At 32.2% G+C, this 7,964-nt stretch overlaps 1 long non-coding RNA gene across 2 annotated transcripts; it reads right to left on the reverse strand.

Annotated features, from left to right (window-relative positions):
* Nucleotides 1–6,477: 6,477 nt before the first annotated feature.
* Nucleotides 6,478–7,730, reverse strand: LOC139893912 (uncharacterized). Of its 2 annotated transcripts, none has more exons than XR_011774750.1 (5): nt 7,572–7,730; nt 7,249–7,462; nt 7,049–7,145; nt 6,845–6,931; nt 6,478–6,703 (listed from the first exon to the last, which is right to left on the reverse strand). It is a non-coding gene; the product is annotated as an uncharacterized lncRNA (long non-coding RNA). The 2 variants fall into 2 exon arrangements; XR_011774749.1 differs by having other exon boundaries at nt 7,567–7,730.
* Nucleotides 7,731–7,964: the final 234 nt, after the last annotated feature.

The raw sequence follows: 7,964 nt of genomic DNA on the forward strand, positions 1-7,964 counted from the left end.
AACTAGACTTAAATTAAATAAAAACTAACCCACTCAGAGTGTAACTTAATCTTTTGAGTGTTTTGGTCATTTACTTTTATAAATCGTAGTCTCGTTATTTATCAAAGCAAATTTATTAATATTAGTGTAAATCAAAATGTTTCAATGATTAATTAAGATATCAAAATATATACCTAATATGTAGGTTTGTTATATTTATTTAATAATACAATAATTAGATTTTTCCAAAACTAATAATAGTTTAAAAGTTTATTTTAAATTCGTTTAGAAAAGCTTATAACACGTAACGTTTACACTTTAAAACTTATGTCGATATAATTCATTTATGCGCCAACGTTTTCCTTAAACTTTCTAAATAAAAATTTTAATATCGATCGAATCAAATAACCAGGTTCTATTATATCGAAAAACGTTTTCGTACGTTTGAAAATAATTCAAACTAATATTATAGAATTCATTTCTCCACTAGCTTTTGTCTACCTCCCAATAAGTGATACTTTGTTCTTACTTGTAAATCACTTTACCATTTATTCCGAATACCGTTAAAAAAGTAAGGGTTTCCTAATTCAAAGTGGACCTCATAACAGAGACTCATAATCAAAGTTCAATGTATCCGATAATTCAATCATTTGATATTATCTTTTAATCTCGTCGATAAACTTACATCGAACAAATACGTTCATGTAAAGTATTATTCATTCAATACCTTGATAGCATTTCCAAATTCATAAAAAAAATAGATTTCATATCTTATATTCATAATAACTAATCCGTTCAATGTTTCATTAATATAACTCAATTTAAAATCAGACATATGTATATGTATATGTATATATTTATTTACACATAATTGTTCGTGAATCATTTGGCATGGTCAAAGGATATTTGATTACAGAAATATAGTTTCAAAACTTTCGAGACTCAACATTACATATTTTTGCTCATCGTGTCAGGAACATATAAAGATTAAAGTTTAAATTTGATCGGAAATTTCCGGGTCATCACATTCTGGCCGACTCTAGACAAGATTTCATCAATCATGTCTCCGGGTAGGTCTCTTAAAATATTGGGTTGTCTATCCATTTTGTGTTTTTAAACTGTAAAATAGACAAGAGTTAGATTCATAAAAAAATACTTATTAATACAAGCAATTTTTACATATATCATAAAGCATAAGAACACTATATTACATATATTACACCACAAGAATACAACTATCTTATTCCGACTCGCTCGTTTCTTCTTCTTCGGTTTTGGTTCGTTTTGCCAAGTTTCTAGGGATATATGATGTTCCCCTAATACGAGCCGTCGTTGTCCACATTGGTTTAGAAAAACCTGATGGTTTAGAGGTTCCCGGGTCATTGTTACAACTTAAGAACTTCGGGGGTTGACGATACATATAAAGTTCATCGGGGTTGGAATTAGCTTTCTCTATTTTTATGCCCTTTCCTTTATTATTTTCTTTTGCCTTTTTAAATTCAGTTGGGGTAATTTCTATAACATCATTGGAATTCTCGTCGGAATCCGATTCATCGGAGAATTGGTAATCCTCCCAATATTTTGCTTCCTTGGCGGAAACACCATTGACCATAATTAACCTTGGTCGGTTGGTTGAGGATTCTCTTTTACTTAACCGTTTTATTATTTCCCCCACCGGTTCCGATTCTTCTTCCGATTTGAATTCTTCGTCTGGTTCCGATTCTTCTTCCGGTTCCGACTCTTCTTCCGGTTCCTCTTCGGGAACTTGTGAATCAGTCCATGAATCATTCCAATTTACATTTGACTCTTCATTATTATTAGGTGAGTCAATGGGACTTGTTCTAGAGGTAGACATCTATCACATAATATCAAACACGTTAAGAGATTAATATATCACATAATATTCATATGTTAAAAATATATAGTTTCCAACAAAAATGTTAAGCAATCATTTTTAAAGAAAACACGGTCGAAGTCCAGAATCACTAATGCATCCTAACAAACTCGATAAGACACACTAATGCAAATTTTCTGGTTCTCTAAGACCAACGCTCTGATACCAACTGAAATGTCCCGTTCTTATTGATTAAAAACGTTCCATATTAATTGATTTCGTTGCGAGGTTTTGACCTCTATATGAGACGTTTTTCAAAGACTGCATTCATTTTTAAAACAAACCATAACCTTTATTTCATAGATAAAGGTTTTAAAAAGCTTTACGTAGATTATCAAATAATGATAATCTAAAATATCCTGTTTACACACGACCATTACATAATGGTTTACAATACAAATATGTTACAACAAAATAAGTTTCTTGAATGCAGTTTTTACACAATATCATACAAGCATGGACTCCAAATCTCGTCCTTATTTAACTATGCGACAGCGGAAGCTCTTAATAATCACCTGAGAATAAACATGCTTAAAACGTCAACAAAAATGTTGGTGAGTTATAGGTTTAACCTATATATATCAAATCATAATAATAGACCACAAGATTTCATATTTCAATACACATCCCATACATAGAGATAAAAATCATTCATATGGTGAACACCTGGTAACCGACATTAACAAGATGCATATATAAGAATATCCCCATCATTCCGGGACACCCTTCGGATATGATATAAATTTCGAAGTACTAAAGCATCCGGTACTTTGGATGGGGCTTGTTGGGCCCGATAGATCTATCTTTAGGATTCGCGTCAATTAGGGTGTCTGTTCCCTAATTTTTAGATTACCAGACTTAATAAAAAGGGGCATATTTGATTTCGATAATTCAACCATAGAATGTAGTTTCATGTACTTGTGTCTATTTTGTAAATCATTTATAAAACCTGCATGTATTCTCATCCCAAAAATATTAGATTTTAAAAGTGGGACTATAACTCACTTTCACAGATTTTTACTTCGTCGGGAAGTAAGACTTGGCCACTGGTTGATTCACGAACCTATAACAATATATACATATATATCAAAGTATGTTCAAAATATATTTACAACACTTTTAATATATTTTGATGTTTTAAGTTTATTAAGTCAGCTGTCCTCGTTAGTAACCTACAACTAGTTGTCCACAGTTAGATGTACAGAAATAAATCGATAAATATTATCTTGAATCAATCCACGACCCAGTGTATATGTATCTCAGTATTGATCACAACTCAAACTATATATATTTTGGAATCAACCTCAACCCTGTATAGCTAACTCCAACATTCACATATAGAGTGTCTATGGTTGTTCCGAAATATATATAGATGTGTCGACATGATAGGTCGAAACATTGTATACGTGTCTATGGTATCTCAAGATTACATAATATACAATACAAGTTGATTAAGTTATGGTTGGAATAGATTTCTTACCAATTTTCACGTAGCTAAAATGAGAAAAATTATCCAATCTTGTTTTACCCATAACTTCTTCATTTTAAATCCGTTTTGAGTGAATCAAATTGCTATGGTTTCATATTGAACTCTATTTTATGAATCTAAACAGAAAAGTATAGGTTTATAGTCGGAAAAATAAGTTACAAGTCGTTTTTGTAAAGGTAGTCATTTCAGTCGAAAGAACGACGTCTAGATGACCATTTTAGAAAACATACTTCCACTTTGAGTTTAACCATAATTTTTGGATATAGTTTCATGTTCATAATAAAAATCATTTTCTCTGAATAACAACTTTTAAATCAAAGTTTATCATAGTTTTTAATTAACTAACCCAAAACAGCCCGCGGTGTTACTACGACGGCGTAAATCCGGTTTTACGGTGTTTTTCGTGTTTCCAGGTTTTAAATCATTAAGTTAGCATATCATATAGATATAGAACATGTGTTTAGTTGATTTTAAAAGTCAAGTTAGAAGGATTAACTTTTGTTTGCGAACAAGTTTAGAATTAACTAAACTATGTTCTAGTGATTACAAGTTTAAACCTTCGAATAAGATAGCTTTATATGTATGAATCGAATGATGTTATGAACATCATTACTACCTTAAGTTCCTTGGATAAACCTACTGGAAAAGAGAAAAATGGATCTAGCTTCAATGGATCCTTGGATGGCTCGAAGTTCTTGAAGCAGAATCATGACACGAAAACAAGTTCAAGTAAGATCATCACTTGAAATAAGATTGTTATAGTTATAGAAATTGAACCAAAGTTTGAATATGATTATTACCTTGTATTAGAATGATAACCTATTGTAAGAAACAAAGATTTCTTGAGGTTGGATGATCACCTTACAAGATTGGAAGTGAGCTAGCAAACTTGAAAGTATTCTTGATTTTATGAAACTAGAACTTTTGGAATTTATGAAGAACACTTAGAACTTGAAGATAGAACTTGAGAGAGATCAATTAGATGAAGAAAATTGAAGAATGAAAGTGTTTGTAGGTGTTTTTGGTCGTTGGTGTATGGATTAGATATAAAGGATATGTAATTTTGTTTTCATGTAAATAAGTCATGAATGATTACTCATATTTTTGTAATTTTATGAGATATTTCATGCTAGTTGCCAAATGATGGTTCCCACATGTTTTAGGTGACTCACATGGGCTGATAAGAGCTGATCATTGGAGTGTATATACCAATAGTACATACATCTAAAAGCTGTGTATTGTACGAGTACGAATACGGGTGCATACGAGTAGAATTGTTGATGAAACTGAACGAGGATGTAATTGTAAGCATTTTTGTTAAGTAGAAGTATTTTGATAAGTGTATTGAAGTCTTTCAAAAGTGTATAAATACATATTAAAACACTACATGTATATACATTTTAACTGAGTCGTTAAGTCATCGTTAGTCGTTACATGTAAGTGTTGTTTTGAAACCTTTAGGTTAACGATCTTGTTAAATGTTGTTAACCCAATGTTTATAATATCAAATGAGATTTTAAATTATTATATTATCATGATATTATCATGTATGAATATCTCTTAATATGATATATATACATTAAATGTCTTTACAACGATAATCGTTACATATATGTCTCGTTCAAAAATCATTAAGTTAGTAGTCTTGTTTTTACATATGCATTTCATTGTTAATATACTTAATGATATGTTTACTTATCATAGTATCATGTTAACTATATATATATCCATATATATGTCATCATATAGTTTTTACAAGTTTTAACGTTCGTGAATCACCGGTCAACTTGGGTGGTCAATTGTCTATATGAAACATATTTCAATTAATCAAGTCTTAACAAGTTTGATTGCTTAACATGTTGGAAACATTTAATCATGTAAATATCAATCTCAATTAATATATATAAACATGGAAAAGTTCGGGTCACTACAGGCCCAACCGCATAAAACTGACATGCAGATAAGAAAAAGTTAGTGAAAGGAATTCTCAGATTGCCTAAATATAGGGAGGTTTCGTAGATCGTAATATATCCTTCTGGAGGATTGTCTGCAGTAACACCTGTTACAGGTGCAACAGGTGCGAATTGATCAAGCAATGGATAGTTACGTTTGATCTGCTCAAGCAACTCTTTGGTAATTAGCGAATTAAAGTCATGTACTGAAGGTCCGGAAGTTGCTGGGGATCGTGACGTAGACATGATAAAAGTAGGGATGTGATTTGGTTAAGTGTAAGAATGAAAAACGCAGCAAGATGATTGAGTGCGATGAAAATTGTAAGTATGCTTTTTTAGAGAGAGAAAATAGTGTGAGAAAGTGAAAATGGACATATGCGGTGATGTTTTCTATTTATACTTGCACGATTGCAAATAGCCGTTTAAGAATAATCATTTTAAGAATAATCATGATGATCCAACGGTTATTAAAATGCGAAGGGATTGCAACGGCTAGAAACATAGTCGTTAGCAGGAAAACTGCAATGCGGATGGATCATTTACATGATGTGCGACACTGCGTAAGCTATGCGAATGGTTTTTTTTAAAAAAAAAAAAGAAGAACCCCATAAACACTACAATTTTTTATTTTTTAAGAGTTTATTGTCTTACTTTTTCTGCGAAAATGTAACACAATAAACTGGGGGGACTTGATCATATACATACTTATGTATATGTATATTTTTAGTGCGGAAGGCCTTTTAGAGGTGAATGCGCAAGACAGATAAACCGCGGTGTGAGTGCGGTAGGATTGCGCAGAACATTAAAGAGTGCGAAGGCTTCTCGCAGTATTTGTGCGAAATGCCTAAGTGCCCGCATATTCTTACTTCCGCGTAACTCCTGGACCTATAAATAGGGAGCTTGGCCTCTCATTTAAGGTTGTTGATTCTGGAAGGATTGCCCTAGCCATATTGATTTCTCTCGTGACTTTGCCCGAGACTAAATCATTATTTGGTTAAGGTAATTTACGAAGACCGGGACATGGTTGTTGATCGTTTAGCACTTAACGAAATATGACAATAAGGTCCCAAAACCATAATCGACATCCATTATACCCCCTCATTGCACTCAATCCTTGATTAACCGTAATTGGATAATCTAGGATTGATCACTAGGAACTACAATAGGTTACAATCGGCATGTTTTACAAAATTAAGAGTCAAGTTGAAACCCCAAAAGAAGAGTGGAATTAATAGTTACAACCGCTTAAGCGATCTACCTTGATTTAATTAGCATATGTAATAAATACAGTAATAGATAGATACTAATAATAGATAGTTAGACTTGAGTCACATTGATCCTTGCGGTAGCGCTTGATCACACATGCGGTAAACACTTCATCTGGCAGACCTATTAAATACACAGAACAATTATTTCAGCTTATAACAGCATTATTTATTAATCATATCAGAACAACTAAAATAATAATAAATCAAGAAAATAATATATCCAAAGTCTAACGATTACACCAGAACCAAAAGCAGCACATACCAGATTTTGGGTTCAAAACCTTGAACGCCAGCTCATATGGGTCTGAATTGGCTGCCTTGTAATACGAATCGGCTTCAATCTTGGTATCTATTAACCATAGGTAAAGTAAAGTTAGTCTTTTCAGCGTAAAACATTAGGTTCATATGAGTGAATGGTGCACAACCACAAGCTAAGCTAGATTAGGGATTTAGTTTAGTTACATACAACAAGTTGCTTCAGAGGTATCTCTTATAGTTTGCGGAATTATAACAAGCTTGACGGGACCATTTTTTTTTCAACCTTTCCAACCTACCTGCTTCACCTGAACCAAAATCAAAATAAAAATTATTATTATTATTAATTAATAATTTAATAATAATAACCTAGCTAAAATCAAGGAATCGGAAACGAAAAGTAGTTATTACGAATTTTTTGGAGTTGGGCATCGTCGATGATAGGCTTCCGTTTCATCCGTCTCTCTTTCAATTTAGCCAGCAGCTCCGGATTGTTTCTTTGAATATCTTCGAGTATCTGACATCTCCTTCGTGTCTCCGGGGATAGCAGAGCCAAGGGACCAGGGTCCGGTATCACTATTCGACAAACAGCAGCGCTACTGTCTTCCATCTTTTTGACCAAACCCTAGCTCGGACAGAAAGAAAAATCATCCAAAACAAAAAAGAAATTGAATTCGATTCGACCGATCTTAAAAAATAAAATAAAAAAAGATAGATAAATAGAGATACCTTACAGGCTTACATAACTTTGGATTGGATCTTGACGGCTAGGTTAGAGAGACCAATTGATGACAACTAGAATTACTTGTTGATCAAACCTTTGTAATACTTTTTCTTGCGTCTTACTAGTCTCTTTTTAATAAATTGAGGTTATTAAAAATATGAATCTTACATTTCCCATCCGATTAATATTAATAAAAAATATGTGTTATAATTCAGTAGTTTACCTTTGGCTTATTTACTAATTAGAGACTTATACATATAAGTAAGAAAAGAGAGAGAGTTTATATATATGAAATATATATCAAAGTGTGTTTTTGAAGGCTAACATAGAGGCCTTATTTATAGTGTAAAATATTACTATGCAAGCTATACAAAGTTGACTAAAATTTATCATCCATATGACT

The sequence above is a fragment of the Rutidosis leptorrhynchoides genome, chromosome 2 (genome assembly GCF_046630445.1).
Source record: "Rutidosis leptorrhynchoides isolate AG116_Rl617_1_P2 chromosome 2, CSIRO_AGI_Rlap_v1, whole genome shotgun sequence".
Classification (NCBI taxonomy): Eukaryota; Viridiplantae; Streptophyta; class Magnoliopsida; order Asterales; family Asteraceae; genus Rutidosis; species Rutidosis leptorrhynchoides.